Source organism: Ostrinia nubilalis, chromosome 9 (genome assembly GCF_963855985.1).
Source record: "Ostrinia nubilalis chromosome 9, ilOstNubi1.1, whole genome shotgun sequence".
NCBI classification, from domain to species: Eukaryota; Metazoa; Arthropoda; class Insecta; order Lepidoptera; family Crambidae; genus Ostrinia; species Ostrinia nubilalis.
Genome location: NC_087096.1, coordinates 14343334 through 14360933, shown reverse-complemented (window position 1 = coordinate 14360933; position 17600 = coordinate 14343334). Strand labels below are relative to the sequence as shown.

Below are 17600 nucleotides of genomic sequence, written 5' to 3'. Positions count from 1 at the left end.
TTTAAGTTTTAAAAACATTAAAAACATGTTTATGTAACACTTATGCAATAGTATTCATGAATAATACAATAAAATAATACTATGGCTTTCATACAAAATTGATATATATCAAAGTTGATATTTATCGGATATATATCATAAATATCCGATATTTTGATATTTATAATAAATATCGGATATTTTCGAACCCTGATTACAAGCCTGGTCGATTAAAAGCTGTATGCTGACCACGCCTTTGCTATCGCCCAATAAAAATAAAACTTAAACAGATCTCTAAAACCGTGGCGTCCCCGATATCGTCGGTATCTCCAGCGACCCAGCGGTCTTCAATAAGCTGTCGGGCAAAAAATGCAATTCATTTCTATTCCATATCTGGAGCAACGAACGCAACGCCTAGATGAATTTCGTTCGTTTTATTTTCGGGTCCAGTTTTATGCTGTGTTTTATTTTTATGCCTAGCGTTATTGTTTTAAGGCTAATTGGATCCCCCTAGCCCCCTGGTCTAGGTAAGATGTAAGTAATATAATTTAATGTAAACTGAAACTCTATAATCAAGTATACTCTTTATTTAAGATCTCATTACTAACATGAAGTAATAAAATAGTGACTATATTTCTTACTCCTTAAACGTCTTTTGATTAAGACATTCATACATATTATAGATGTAGTCATCGCGTAGAGCACATTTCTGTACTCCCAAAACAGCCGCAGTACCTAATAGAGTATTCAAAACAGTCAATAGAGACAGTGTTATAATGTAGCCTTCGGTTATTGTGCTCATAACAATAATATTTGGGCGCCATTGTTCCCCGGCGGCGGCCCGACGAGTATTTGCTGACATACGCCGAATATGGTGTGTTTACCGGTAGATACCTAAAGGTCACTTCGCTCACTACTGTTTAACTATTACAGTCCTAGTTTCTGCGAGGTTTCTACACGTTATATTTACTCTTACAGATCCATTACAATAGAAATGGTTATAAGGCTACTTTTGAAGATATTCCAGCGTATTAGAATTCTGGACACGCAAACAAAAAACGCAAAGGAAAATGTAAAGCAAATCTTAAAGGGGTAAAAGCTCACAATCGCTCCTTTGCGATTAAATAAACCCTTGCTAAGGTTAAGGGCTACGACTTACGGCAGACTAAACGAATAAAAAATACTACATTATTCAAGCAAAAATGTCAAGTAATACCTACCTCGAAAGTTGTTTGTGGACCCTCGACATGATTCCAACAAAAGGAATACGCACGTGGGTACAAGAGATTTCGCCGACTTCTGGTAAGAAATTGTAACAAAGAAACCTCGCGAGTTCGCGATAGTGGACCTAAACTAGGCGGTTTTGAGTTCACTTTCGACGGGGATGATGGAAACCAAAAAAAGGTCGTTCGCCCATTGGAGTCAGAGTTCAAGCTGGAATGCAACGCTAAATAATGGCGGATTTTCAAAATCCATCTTTTGTCATGACTTCTTAAAGTCGGTATTGGCACGACAGGGATCAGCAGATGTATGGTAGGTGTTTTTTATGGGGCCGCGTGTCATATTGTGCAGGAGTCTTGGTTCGACATGAAATGCCGTGCCGTTTATAGATGAGGCTGTTTTGTTCCGCGCCGCAAAGGCTCGCTTTGGTTTTGTTTTTACATTTTGCGAGTTTCGGTATCTCGCCGCGCCGTTTTGAATATTTACCGTAGCATAAGCACACTGGTGAATTTAAGATACCGGTTTAACTATCTCTGAGCTCTGAGATAGCGTATCAAGCCAGAGCAGCTATGAAGGCACGTGTTGTAGTAATTTCAACAAGATCTAAAGAATATGATTAACCAAATTCTGTAATAGCCTACACGATTAGTAAGATAGTATCACAAATGCCTCCATGAATTCCTAACGACCTTGGCTGGGTGGAATCGTGAATGAATTAATAATATCGAGGCCGAGAATCTATAGCCTTGGTGGCCCATCAATTATATTGCCTACAACGCGTTCTACGACACGCTATCATAATCATATTCATGAATATAGTACTACTTTCATGATCAACTGTAAGTTCAAGATATTCCGAAAGGTTAGACTTAAATAAATGTAATAAGTTTCGTCACAGAATAGATAAGTTCAACCAGGAGACGTTTGCTTGTTGGACCTCTTGAAGAAAGATGAGAGTTGGAACTTAGCAAAAGAACTTGTGAATTTGGTCATGTAACAAGAGCCATTTCAACTTCAGAGAAAAAACCCACAACTATTGAGTTAAGCCTTGAATAAATAAAACAAGACTCAGAAGTTTGAAGAAGTCAACAAACTCCAAGACAGTTAATCCTTAATTTTAATTAAACCATACAAATCACCTTTAAGAATATAACATTCTCGCCAGAACTAACTGCAAAAGCTTGTTTTCCGAGCCAGTGGTTTAATGGTGGAAGCATTAAACGCTCCGTGCCTTCAAAGGCGCTTATAAAACCCCAAATTGGACTAAGAATCCTCAACGCCAGATGTTTACGTTTCTCGGCTCACTTATTATTTTATTTACCGTTTCTCAACATGTATATTAAACTTTGTGCCTTCCCAACTTGCCATCCGTCTGGCCAGCCAGGAGGAGTCTAGTCAAATTCTTGGTAAAATAGAGAGGGCAGCAGTGGAAAATAAATGACCTGATGATGATGATCATAATAAAACGAATGATGCAAATAAGGACTTTAAACAAGATTACATTACGTTTGTCGTAAGCGCTCCTAATTTGTAAATGAAAGGAGAGATGCTTAACTTCTTTAAATATTAAACGCGATCCTCTTAGCGTTCAAATGGGCGGAGGTTGACCTATATCCGTAATAAAACATGTTTTACAGCCCACTTTATTATCTTCATGTTTAATAAAATGTTTAGAGCGGCCTTTGTGGGCATATCTCCACATGATATGGATATGAGTAATAGGTTTATAATGTTACCCAAATGATGAATATTTCTTTCGTGCACATAACATTTATCTAGTGCCTATACAGTTTAAACATAATTATGTTATTCCCGCAAATCTTTGAAGCTACTTTAGTGGCATCTAAAATGTAAGTATTGTGCAATTTCAAATGTCGAGACAAAAACAAAATTTTCATAACAGATTACAAATAGCTAAAAGATAATTTTACTCATACTTGCATTGCATTTTATCTTTGCCAAGCTATTTATAATCCAATTTATATTCTTCCTTAAAGAGGAAAAGTATAGTCTAAGTAAATCACGTCAAAACAGACCAAACGACATTCCTTTACCAGACAAACTGGTCTGGTCTTCCTTCAATTAACATAACACAATTTACTGATCTTATTTACACGGTCGTTTTAATAACTTCGATCCAATCTAACTTTGTTTTATAATCCTTTTTGGGATCAAGCATGAATTTATAGCAACAGAACTTGCATACTGTTAGCACTAATTTTGCCAGTTTCTGAAAATTCATGATTATTTCATTAAAAGGCTCTGCATATGCTCGAGTTAACACTTCTTATAAGCCACCCACTAAATAAGAAAAAATGTATAATAAGCTCGTTTTTGGCAAATAAGGTCCATACTAAATCTATGGCATCCCAATCTCAAAATTATGCAGGGACAAATCACTTAGAATGGCTGCCAAAAACCAATATCCACATTCGAGAGATTCCAAAATCGTCCCTCATACAATAAAAGCTTTATTCAATCGAAAAGAAATCAGCATAAGAAATAGGCGGGCGATGCGGAGGGTTCAATGACCCGTCTTATCTCGGACACCAACTTTTATCTATCTACAATCCACATCTCTACCTTACGCCTCTGAACTTAATCGATTTCCCGTAGACGAGAAGACCAACCTTATTTCCAGGTACATAGAGAATATTTTGTCTGCGAGCGTTCAGACTTCAGCAATGCTTTAGAGAATTAGGGGATTCTGTAACTTCTGCCAATTGGATTAAGATAGATAGTGCGCGATTATTTGCAGTGGATATCGAGGCCAAAATTCACAATGTGAGAACCGATACCAATATTTGTCTAGATAAGATTTAGGGCGGTCGAGGTAGTTGTGCCGCTTTCCGGTTCAATGTTGTGTGAACGGAAATTGAATCCAGTATTTACATTTCGGAAATAAATTATTGAGAGGATAAGGTAGCTGGATATCGATATTTGCAGCGTAACTTCTCTGCATTGCAGTCTTTGGCAAGCACTAAAAAGAAATCCGACCCTGCCTAAACATTTGGAGAAAAGCTCAGTTGATATGTCGCAATCGAATTATACAATGCACCGTATTGCAACAATACCGTCGTAGAATTGGGTAGAGCAATAGGTTAAAATCTTTACTCGCAAATCCTTTTTAAAGTATATTGAGGAAACTATAACGCCAAAACTACTGAGACAAATCATTCATAAACAAACAAATCTACGCCCTAGCGACAAACAAGTTCCTCATAATTGAATCATTTTCGAATTACCAATCCTGTTACGCAGTTAGAGCCGCGGATGGACTTCCCCCAAGCGTCGCTTCCTTCGCTCGGAGTCCGGACTCCCGACTAGCCGACCTAAAAATATCCCGAGCCAACCGGGACACTGGGAATCTGAGACAATACGCTGCCAGCGACAATCCGATAACTTCGTTAATTTATCAACTCGTTTGCGAACGTCCTTATTCGTAATGTTCTATTTCATCGCGTGGTTGGGGCCTCATTAGTTTTTATTAGATCTCTTCAATTGGCCAACTGAGAATTGAGCGAATTGACAAACAATTTTAATGCGCCATCAATTGTTATGTTTGCCATACCAATGGCAATCAAATGTCATGTAGGTACTACACAAGTTTATTTAGTGAAGAGTTTTTCAAACATGTTTTCGTATCGCTCGACAACATTGCAAAAAGTCTAAAGCAAAAATAATAACAACGACTTAAAACCACTCAACACAAACGAGATACGATAGTCTGCGTTTTAATAAAATGTAATATTTACTGGAAATGGAACAATACAATCCGATTATCTACAGATGCAATAAAACATTACCGCGTAAATCTCACAACCTGTCAGCAAATACGTATCGGATCTCAAAATAGATTCTGGCAATCGATTTAACTTAAATAAACAAAGAGACTCCAGTTGTGCAGCGGCGTAACTCTCGCTATCGATGGTGGTAGAAATGGAAGGTATTAGTAGTGCCTATTTTAAGATTAACTTAAGCGAGACGCTAGTCTATTCCAAGTTGAGTATCCAAGCAATTAGTAAGTAATTAACATTATGGTTTTTAATCAAAAAGGATTAACATTTAAATATACGACAGTTGACATTTCAAATGTCTTAGGAAAAAACCGGTTTTAATGGTTTGTCCTTATTATGACATTAAAGTTTTACTGTCGCATACATTATTATAACGTAATAAAAACACCAATCATAGTCTATGTACCAGTGTTCCAGACTGAGATAGAGGAATCTTTAATATGCATATCGTACGCCCATCGAATTTAGAACCCACGCTGAGCAACGGTCACAGACTCGTAGTAATAGCGTGAGGGGCCTGGTAGAACTGGTGTAATGCTCAGTCAACCAGATAAAGAGGAGCTACAGTTTCCGCGGAAGTTTCCTCAGAGGTGCCTAATGTTTGACGGAGTAAAAGAGGCAGGGAAGGCCAGACTAGGCTGGTCCAGAGAGAGTTCCGGGCGAGCTCAGCGCGCAGCCTCCGCGGTATCGAGCGGCCGCGCCCGCACCACGTGCTTCATTCACCGGTGCACTACCACGTGCGGTTTTCACACCATTTTACCGTTTTCCGGCAAGCCTTAGATATTTTTATTTTCCAATTGTTAACCCTGAGCATATTATAATTAATATTGTATTGAGTCTAAACATTCTATAACAAACAGACGTTCGAAAAGTGGAAAGAAAGTGGCACCCAACATGTTGCTAAGATCGTAACGAAACTCTGCAGAACATAAATTAATTTTGTCGCACACACATAAATAACATTTACCGTTGAATCAATGTTCAAAAGGCTCTTTCGATCGGAATGTTTTATCTGAAATCCATTTAGTAATGCTTGATTTATCAGGAATCGAGACGTGTTGAGTTGGAAACAAAAATAAATAACATTTTTAAATTCCATCGTATCATACCATCAATCGTGAAAACGCTAGTAAAACTCGAACCAATATTGGCTTAAGCACAAAAGGCGTACATGAAAACCCCGATTGAGTCGTATTCGTTCCTACCCAATGTAACTAAGCCGAGTTGTACAACTAGTATGAACACACCATTCGCTATTTTTAAACTTTATGATAATTTAATGAACATCATATTTTTAAACAATTTTTTTTTTGACAAATCTCTTTTGAAGTTAGATAGAATGAAGATAAACTTAAATTTTAAGACTGTTGTGGAAACTTTTTAATGAATTAATGAGACACAAATAAAATTGATACCTATTTGGTTGGGACTGCAGTAATTATATTTGAGGAAACGAAACAAACAACATAAAAACCTTTTGACAAGAAGGTGACCTTTGACATTAACCTTCATGATTGATGATTACGTACTAAATAATAGATGGGTGGGATGATAGAGTACCAAGATTAAAATAATTCGTTAACAGAAAATAAAGGAATACAATGTTTACGTATCTTTCTGGTTTTACTTGTAGTAAGTAAGTGTTGTTAAGTCTATAATATTTTACTCACGTTACGTCAAGTACTTTTTTACAGACAGCAAAAAACTCATAAAAACTTAATCTGTGGGTCACATACAGATTGAGATTTGATTTAATTCATCGGTACGATGAGCAGCTATTGCAAATAAATATGCGCCCGACAATTAAATCATCCAAATACCGTAGCATCTTACACAAAGACGTATGACGAGGTATTATGTCACGCCAGTTGCGATGGAGGCGCTAATGCGGCGTCGGGGGCCCATCCGTCACATTCCTGGAGCGATCGCGCGCGGCGGCTGTCCTCAGGTGACGGATGGTACATGATGAGCCTTGTAAGATCGAACGGGTGGAATGCTGAGATTCTGTCAAGCTTGTTTATAGCATGTTTGAAATAGATTTTGGGCATTAACACCGGATGGGATAGGAGTTTCCTGCATGATCGGGCTTACTTTTAACGTATATTATAACATGGTTACGTCATAGATTTTCTTTGAAAATTTGTAACATTTGATGAATTGAACCATCAATTGGATCGTCGAGTATGACGCGGACCAATTAATTCGATTAGTCCAATGGAGCGAGCGGTCGACCGGAGCCCCGACTTTGTGATAAATTCGCTCGTGGATTTCTCGTACACTATGAACTTTTTGCCCCATTCAGAATTCGGCACAAGTTTATTTAGACAAATTAGGTAATTTTTCGACTAGGTATGTTTTTGTTGAATTTACACGTTGTACAGTAATTTATTATATTATTTATCGTCTACTTTTCTTCTTTGAAAATGTATTATTAAAATGTGCATTATCCAAGGGATCGTTATCGTTTACTCAGTCAAAATACACAATAATTTTAAACTAAGAAAGAATAAAAAATCAAAACATGTCAAATAAAACAGGAGGAAGCTCGCTTCCTTTTGCATAGCTCACTTAGTATTGAGTTACAACAAGTTCTACCTTACCGAGTTTCTTGCTAGCTCTTATTAGTTTAAGGTCTCCTCTCGAAGCCGGTAGTAGTAGCTTTATTTAACTCAGTCAGTGAATAAGTTTAAACTGTACAATTCTCACACCCAGGCAAAGGAGGTTAAAAGCGAAAGATTCGTTTTCAATATTGAAGAGCTTTCCAGATGACTCATTGCTGAGAACTAATTAAATAAGAAACAAATTCAATATTTCTTATAGGTGATTTGTGTTTACCAAATAGACAAGGAAACATCAACACAGAAACTGGTAATTAATTTCCGATGTATTTCATTGTGTTTGTAAGCTCGGTTGAATATGTGCTGGCAGAAAAATATACAAGCTGGATACAAAAGCTACAAAATGTCCGAAATAGATTTACAGCTTTACTGTTTTCCCAGTAACCTAACATACAAAGGGATTTTCCTTTGGCGCTCAGTGCGTAAATCATGGAAATGGCAGCATAAACAACACCATTAGAACAATAATAAATGAAGCAAATAGTACACTTATAATATTGGCTTCACCCGGTTCAGCTTATTGTGGTAAATCATTCCACCTGACTCATGAAAGATATCCGATACATTTGAAGCTGTTTTACAATGGCTCGTGGTGCTAAATGCGTTCAAAGTTTACAAAAACATGTTTGAGCTAATATATCATAATGTGATATAAGTTTTCAAAACAACTCTAACAAACACCTACAAAAACTAGTTCTTAAGTAAAGTTTGAATGCAAAATAAGGCCATAGAAAATTGGACCTGCATCAAAACATGTTTTTTGTTCGAAGGCAACAAATAAAATGACAAAAAAAAGTTTTATTTATGACCGTAGAGTAATGCAATTGCATTTCGCAAGCAAATCACGACACAATAAAGAATCGAGCAGCGTGGGCGTCGTGTTTTGAGCAGAGTCAATTGATGCTCACGCGCCGCTTTACTTGTGGCTTTACGCACGACCCGGCCGTGCTCTGAATGCAGCCGCAACTCAATTATTGTAATAAATATGAATTATTCATTACGTAATTATTATGTATCATATTAAGGAACTTTATTGTTTCCTTCCTTTTTATTTTTGGTAAGAAAGTTTATGTTCACTGTCTTACGTTATGAGGCCGATAAGTCATGTAAAGTTATTGCTTCTTTACTAAGCAGCTTTAGTAAATTTTGGATCTCAAATCTATAAACATACGATACCATGAATGATGTCATTTAAAACCTAGTTCGGGCAGTGATTACCAATGAAGTCAAGGTCAGCGATATAATGGGTGGACAAACAGACAATGATGCAGTTTTTATTGTTGGTTTTAGATGATAGACTAGCTGACCCGGCGAACTTTGTTCCGCCTTAATGGCAATAAATAAGCAGACTTTTTTTTTTAATTTCGAACGGGATAAAAAGTATCCTATGTCCTTCTCCTGGCTCTAAACTACCTCCCTGACAATTTTCAGCTGAATCGGTTCAGCCGTTCTTGAGTTATAAGTGGTGTAACTAACACGACTTTCTTTTATTATACAGTGTGAGTCACGTTAAAGTGTACATATGAAAATAGATGAAACTAGACCTATTTTTATCGACAAAAAAGAGGTCAAAATTTTTTTGTTTTTTTTTTTTAATTTTTTATAGAATTTTTTTTCTTCCAATTACTTATTGTAAAGAAAACGTAATAACTTTAAAACTAAGAGGTATATCCTGATAAAATAAAAACAGTAATAATGCTAAATAACAGGCGATACTAAAAAAATACATAAAATACACAAAAAATGCCAACAAATAATAAAAAATTATAATTTTTGAAAAAAATCTGTTTTAAAATTCGTGTTTTTTTGGTTATTTGATAAATTTCTCCAAAAAATGCCCCTATAACAGGTGGTTTTTATTACTTTTTATTATTCTCTATCATATTATCTTTGTAAAACCAAAAATCGCATGCCTCTATCCCTTTCACAACATTTGCTATGATCGTTTGAACAAAGGCCTGCCACAACATTATTCTCCGCTACAGGTAGAGACAATTTTAATTTTAACCAAAATGCTTATTTTACTTCGAAATCTTTTGTTTTTATTTGAAATCTAACTTGTCTTTATCAAAATTACAAATCTAAAGCCATTTTTAGTTTCGTTGATAACGAAGCTTTGAATGGCGCGCCCGGAGAGGCTTACTTCAAACGATCATTGCAAACGTTGTGATAGGGATAGAGACATACGATTTTTTGTTTTACGAAGGTAATACGATAGAGAATAATACAAAGTAATAAAAACTACCGGTTATAGGGGCATTTTTTGTAGAAATTTATCAAATAACCAAAAAAACACGAATTTTAAAGCAGATTTTTTTCAAAAAGTATCATTTTTTTATTATTTGTTGGCCTTTTTTGTGTATTTTATGTATTTTTTTATTATCGCCTGTTATTTAGCATTATTACTGTTTTTATTTTATCAGGATATATCGCTTAGTTTAAAAGTTATTACGTTTTCTTTACAATAAGTAATTGGGAGAAAAAAATTCTATAAAAAATTAAAAAAAAATCTCAAAAAATTTTTGACCTCTTTTTTGTCGATAAAAATAGGTCTAGTTTCATCTATTTTCATATGTACACTTTAACGTGACTCACACTGTATAGATTTGAATTTTGAAAGTAAGACTCAATTGAGACAAACAATGCATTGTTTTTTGCTTCACAGATTGCTTTCCGTGAGCTACATACGGTATTTCATAATATAGTTCCGTCGGTGGAATGACCGAGTAAATCTGTCATGACCTCTATTGACGGTCGAAGGATGACAATTCATATTGTTACAATGGCTTATTCATAGCAGTGGGTTAGCTCCTGCATATTTATCGCATCCTCCTTTTGAAGTTATAATAATGTAAACAGAAAAGATACGAGGCATTACATTTCCGCGTGTCACGTTGTTTGAAGATACCAATACACATGGTGATAACGCGAGTAGACCTTGTGGAGCCGGTTTTAAACGATTTTATTATACTGGCAAGTTATTTACCAATATGTATAATGTTATTTTAGCCTACTTGTTTCTTCAATATTAGACTTGTCGGCGCTCCTAGTTCTCATGTTGTCTTGTTGTTACGTAGCTCTTTCCAAACCCTTTGACACACTGAACCACCATTGAGAACATTTGTCTATTCATAAAGTAATTTGCATGTTTTTTCTTTATTGCGGCATCAGACTAGCTAATAGAGCTTAGCCAGCCAGCCTAGGCGGAGCCAGGAACATTCCAAATCTCAAGATGGAAATGCCGGATTAGTACACAGCCCACACCTGCTGCCCAATACAGCATAGAGCTTCCTATTGCCGGCTATCAGCGCCTATTTGGACAGCCGTCCGCGCCGCATCGGGCCGCATCCGGTCACCGGCATTGTCTATACTCCTCGCTGCTTCCTGTTCTAAAATTGAACGTTGCTTACACTATTGTAAGTGTTCCTTGGCGATCGAGATGCAGTTCATGCAGTAAAAGGCAAAGCTTTCTACGCAGCAGTAGTGGGAAGTGTAGGAAATCGGAAAATTCCCCTTAAATTATTTTCAAGGTTCTGCGCATAAGGGACACCTTCTTTCTGAGACTACATTGTTGTGTAATAGGGTTGTCTTATTTTAAACGTAATAAGTAAGATACTTGAATTGTCAATTAAGTTTTAACAGGTACGGTAAAAACAATACAGTTGTACCCTGTTAACAATACCTCTCCTGGTCAGATTTCGTAAGATATTCGTAAAGCTCTATCAGAACCTTTTTGTCATCGTCTCTCGAGTTTTGTACTAGATTCTTTTAGAGCCAATGAGATTAGTCCCTTGATACTCTTTGACAGAGACTATGCCTTAAAAATAATTAATCGTCCATTTATCTCGAACATCTAAAGAAAGTTTTGCTCCGAAATTTCGAACATTTTCAATAAGAAACGTGGACTAGTTAAGTGCATTAGTCTCTTGATGTAAAAGCTACATAACTACTTGGTTCTTTTTATTATTTGAATCAGGATGCTGACATTTTAAGGGATTGTATTAAAACGTGAAATTGTTTGAAAATATCGACAGGTAACCAACAACTATAGCTCATCGGTAAAAGAGGAACCGCTAAATTACCTGACCCCTAAGTAATTCTTTTTCAAATGAAACATACATAAGAAAATTTTCCTCCAAAGATCAATAAAATGAAAATAAATAAAGGCAATGTTTTTAATTAAGAACTCCAAAAGGCTCCAAGCTAGGGTACTTACAAACCAATAATTACTTAACAATTTTGCAAGCAATAAAAACTTCTCGGAATTAATTTTGACATGAATTAATCATCGAGATAATAATCGGAATTCATCACCGTGTTTATCGATACGCGGAATCGTAAATCAAAAGCGTGGAGCGTGTAATCGCGATGGCGGTACATCTTACGCGCGTTTTGCAGGTAATATTGTAACACAAGCACAGCTAATTTGCGAGCCGGTAGTTTAACCTCCACTTCAGATTCGCTTTCGAAATGATACCGTTTATACCTTCTCCTATAGCCCGCACCAGAAGCGTGGGAGGCTTACCTACCCGATGCAGTGGCGGCGTAGCATCGGTTGGCACCCGGGGCGGCACCCCCCCCCCCCCCCCCCCCCCCCCCCGTCATAATATTAATTATAGCCTAAGGCACCCCAGAATGGCACCCCCCCTGTCATGACATCACGACCGTCCTTGCCATGCAGATGTGCCAGTGAGTACTAATCTGCGCGACTTTTGTCACCCCCTGATGCTTGGCACCCGGGGCGGACCGCCCCCACCGCCCCCCCCTTACGCCGCTACTGACCCGATGGACTGACGATATAATTTTAAGATTAGAAGCTTACCGAATGGCTAGGGAGACTGCAAAAACTGTTTTAACAGAATTGAAATTCATCATAAATAAGTCCTTAACCCTGTGTATACCTAATTTCCCTAGAGCCACACCACAAAGTAGGACATCGCCCTTCGTACGAGACCCGATGATTTCATCAACAAGATTGTATTGTTGTTCACGCTACAATGATATTAGGCGGGCACAAACGTTGTTTGAAACATTCCTAGAAATTATCAGCGATAGTTCATGAACAATGCCATTCTAACAAACATACAACAATATATTACATTAAACAATGAATTGTTTATCTCAGCGATATGCATCCCGGACGCTACACCCACCCACTCGGTTGCCACACTTAGATAAAATTTAGAAAAATATTAATTCGCATTATGCCTATTACATCAACATCATCATGTGATTATCATCATCACCCATTAATTTTATTCCGAATCAAAGCTCTTTTAATCGCAATTAAAATTGACTACAAATTCCATCGTGATTCAGTTATCCCAGATTCTCATCCCATTTGTTCTTCCATCGTAATCTAGAGAACATTAGGAAAAAATCCAACAAGAGTCCAATTACCGAGTGGAAATGTATTTATCGACTTCCCTCATAGACTGTGCTCTCACTTTAATGTTTTATTGTGTGCTGGGCGCGAATCCAATCAGCCAACCCTCGGATCGAAGCGCAAGAATGCGACTTGAAATTTTATTACGATTGCTTTGGGTCTTGTTGTGAACGCTACTTGGGTTATGACTGCCGCCTGTGCGGAATATACCCACATTATAAACGTGGGGAACTCTTATCTACCTATGAGGGGGACTACAAGAGATTTTATACGCTGGCAAGGTCACGAAACAGTGCTCGATTGTGAATTGCTTACTGCGAGCTGTTTTGCAGTGCTGTGCAAATAAATTTTTGCAATAATATTTAAATAACTTAAGTCTTCTATTGCTCATCATTATCTACTTTTGTAGAGTTATTGTAAAATTCATATTCAAATATTTTTCTTGTAGAATGACAAAACATTAACCTATTATTGAGGGGATTATGCATAATGCGAGTACTGTATAATTTACATGTTACACGTGACTCACTCAAGTCACGTCTCAAAAACAGACGATACCTACTGTAAGGATAAGTCCATGGAGATGACTAATCCTGTCGCTTAGTAAGAGTAGTCCCATTAATAGACTTTTAGCCTAAGCTATTCGCAAGCAGAGTGCTCGAGACGTCACTTAGGTACATTCCAAGGCGTAACATTAGCCCAGTTTCCAACAGCTCGTTAGTGAACCACGCGTACATTACATCTCTGTGCACAAGGGGTTCTTAGCCAGAACCACTTCTCTTCTTGTAGAATACAGGGCGTTTTCTTAAATTTAGCCCCCGAGCCTAGACTAAATAACGTTCGCGTTCAGCACCGAAAAATTCTGTTTGGCCTAAGACGAAATCTTTACTCATGACAGTAATCGGATATCCAATATGGTCTACCGTTTAAGCAATGATAAAGGCGATTATGTTTATGTATTGTCTTATTCAATTAGATAAGAACAAACAAATATTTAGTAGGTTTTTATTGACTTACGTTAGTCATATTCGGTAATGTGTTTACGGAGCGCCTTACCTTTAGAGGGTATCATTATCAAATACAGATTAATGTTGTGGTTATACCTACATCAATCAATCGCCGACACGATATTAATATCCAATTATTGGACTGACATGTGTAAGGCTAAAGATGTTGGAAATGCCATCATTAGGAGTATCCTTGTTTGGATTTTAACCTCTTTAGCACGGACAGTACAAACAGACACAGCCGGCGCGTCTAATAATAACTTATCCCCCACTAATCGCAACTTGTGATTTATGGCCAAATCGACACTCCGGAACAGCTAGTCTTTGTGACGGAACTGGAGCGATAAGTGTAAGTTACGGCGCGCAATTTGTTAAACTGATTTCAATTTTGGAATAAAAAATAAAAGTTCAAAGATCAGGACAGTGACCATCAATTTACTTCAGACCAAAGAGGTTGGAAGAGAGTGGCAGTCCAGAAATATGACTGAAAAGCAATGAAATAAGTTTAAAACTATTAAAGTCTGAAACTTTATTATCAATAATTAGAGAATTTAACGCTGTCTCTACACAAAAGCTGCAATAACTCCCTGTCTTCTTAACCCCGCAAAACATTTGACGACGGTGTCCGTCGGCATTTTTCCCCGTCATTAGCGCCGCGGTTTCATAACCGACACGGCATTTAGTTTTTACGCAACGGCCCACGAAGCTCGAGAGGCGAGGTTAAGCGCAAGTCGCAACTGTTTTTAGTCCGGCCCTTTAATTGATGGCCAAGCGGAGTTACAAACTAATCCCCCGTTTTAGTTTAAACGCTCGTTATGATCGTATTGGAATCGTGTTGCACAGCACAACTTTCGATTTCAAATGGGATCGTGAACTTTAAGTTACGTAAGGCAAACAGATGCCGATATCTAGCCTATATTATCCACATGATTCAGGGTTTGCTGGAGCAAAGGAAAATTCTATTTGGAATTTTATTCGACGCAGAAAATACGCTCACCAAGACCTAGTAAATAGAGGTGGAATTCTGAAAGGTTTTTACGTCGAATATTAAAGATCTGAAAAGAGAATAAATCTTTACCTTTTTAATGGGTTTGTAATAACCGTTTTCTTAAATCGTAACGAAACTTTAAATCCATCTGATTTAAATATTCTGTGAATTTGTAGAACCAAGAAAAGATAAATTACCTACTACCCACACCGTCTATTCCCTCGACATTTTCACCAAATCAAGGGATCAGAATAGAATTCCAATATTTCGCCCACATAAATCAACCAGTGCTATTAATAATATTAGACATAATAGCTGCCTATCAGTTATTCTTTTAATATGGCGTCGAAATATAATCCCGTGATATTACCATACGAAATACAACAAAGTAATCCGTCGCCACCCCCGCCTTGTGACTCACTGGGGTGACCTGGGGTAGTAGTTACCCCTATGTAACCAGGGGCAGCCGCGGCCTTGGGGTTCCGTAGTAATTAACGCCGAATTGGGTTGCTGAATGGCTGTTATTTTTGCCATCCCTAATGCAATTTCACCTCTTCCCAACTGTTGCAGAGGTGAACTATTTGCTAGCCAATTATATGGTGCATTAATTTAAACTTCCTTTTGTGTAACTAATGACTGTATTGTGCATTCATCAGAGCAATGAGCATGGCTATTTTCATGGGTATTCTAATTTGAACAAATATAAATAAAGTTGATGGACTGATTTTTGTATTCTTGAAGGTATTTTAAATGAAATATGCTTCACTCTATAGAATCAGGTTTTTATAAAAGGCATTCAATATTTCTTCAACTGAGTGGTTTTTCCCCAACTGATATGTGACTAGTGTTTTTATTACCTAATTGTTGCAAATGTTGCAATAAAAAAATGGGTAGCTAGCTAGAAGTATGAACAGCAGGTAGTAAATAAACAAAACAGTATTATTTTAAGTGTAGCCAACATGACGTTATAGACAAGATGCCTCCATCACAAAGTTTACACAAATCAGTATTCTCAAACTGTAAAATGCAAAGCAAACATGTTTGACATACTGAGTGGAGTGGCAAACGTTTGAATGCTAATATGGAAAACTAACACCGATGTAGGGATACTTGACCTTGTTAACTGACCATTGAAATCCAATTACTAGATATTTGTTGATAAATACAGGAATAATTTTACATGATGTAAGCAAATAACATAATTAATAATTGTTACTACTGATCTAAAATTGTAACTTCTTCTTTTATTTTGTAAAATGTATACTTAATGCTTGCTATGCCCTTGCAGGGTGCATGTGATGTGCTGCCCTACCATTCACCAACTATCAAACCACATGTAATGCAATGCAATAAATGATTTGATTTGAAAAAAATAGTGAATTAGTGACTGTGTGTCCTAAGTATTGGGATACTGTCAAAGTAATTCATATTAGAACTTAAGAAAGATGTGAGCCAACTTGTAAGTTTGAAAGATAATAGTCCTGATTTTATTGTTATGATAGTAAAATGATTGTAAGTGTTCTACTTATTTATTTTTTATAATAGCTAAGTTAAGCTTAAAAACTTTACTTTTTGAGCAATAGTATTAAAATTTGTTCTAGTAAACAGTCTTTTAAGGAATGATTTCTATGTTAAATATGTAGAAGTTTCAGCTAAGTTACCATAGTTTTTTAGAGACAAAATCTTAGATAATGTGTGTCTTAAATAATGTATTATTGTTAAACTGTGCAATATAACTAGTACTAGCCCAAATCAATATGCTTAAATGTTAATTAATACTGTAGGTACTCATTAGTCACAAAAATAGAACCTTGATTCAAGAAATACAGTCCACAGCATAAAGACTGGAGAACTTGAAATGTTATGTTTTATTTTCAAATAAAGTCATGGAAATGGTGGAGTGACTTAAGCCGTTTTGCAAATAAAACATAATCGGCCATCACCCTCACATTTTACGGAAAGGGAAGGGCCCTAAGTAAACCCGCATGGTGAGATTTACTGCCCCAAAGCATAACATGTTTATTCGTATACCTTGACTTAAAACTATATCAAATCATCATTTAAACTCATTATACAGTATCGTGATCATTTATATTTACCTTATGAGCCTTGTACAACGAGAAATGCAGCAGATAAGCCAAGAAAACGAAGGGACAAATCCTTGCACAACCACTGAACTGCAATTGAATGCAAATAAATTACACTAGCACGAGCTTTACACTATAACAATGAAATTAATAACACAAAAAATATATCACGAACTAATTGTGTCATAAAACATTCATTATTTCGAAAAGAAATGGAAATATTGAAGCGTTTCCCAATACAAAAACCGGCGACAGCCACACACCCGTCACTACAAAAATCTTTACAAAACTGAAGAAAATAAACGAATGATGGCGCCACTGTACTTAGCGCAAGCGCTGTCAAAAATTGTAAAGGTCTCTCACATGTGAGAGCTGAGCTATAATGAGCTCTGCCAGTTTTTCGTCTTTGTTATTATTATTTTAAACAATGAAAATTATTAATTATAACATCATTTTTTATATATTAATAATAACAAAGAAGAAATGTTTATGACCATAGAGAAAAGTAATACATAGG

At 36.6% G+C, this 17600-nt stretch overlaps 1 long non-coding RNA gene across 1 annotated transcript in view; it reads right to left on the bottom strand.

The window, feature by feature from the left end:
• LOC135074731 (uncharacterized) overlaps positions 1-17392 on the bottom strand; it is a 92346-nt gene extending 74954 nt beyond the window's left edge. The window contains exon 1 of the long non-coding RNA XR_010257886.1: positions 17096-17392. This is a non-coding gene — a long non-coding RNA (uncharacterized LOC135074731). The remainder of the gene's footprint in view (positions 1-17095) is intronic.
• Between the last annotated feature and the right edge of the window lie 208 nt (positions 17393-17600).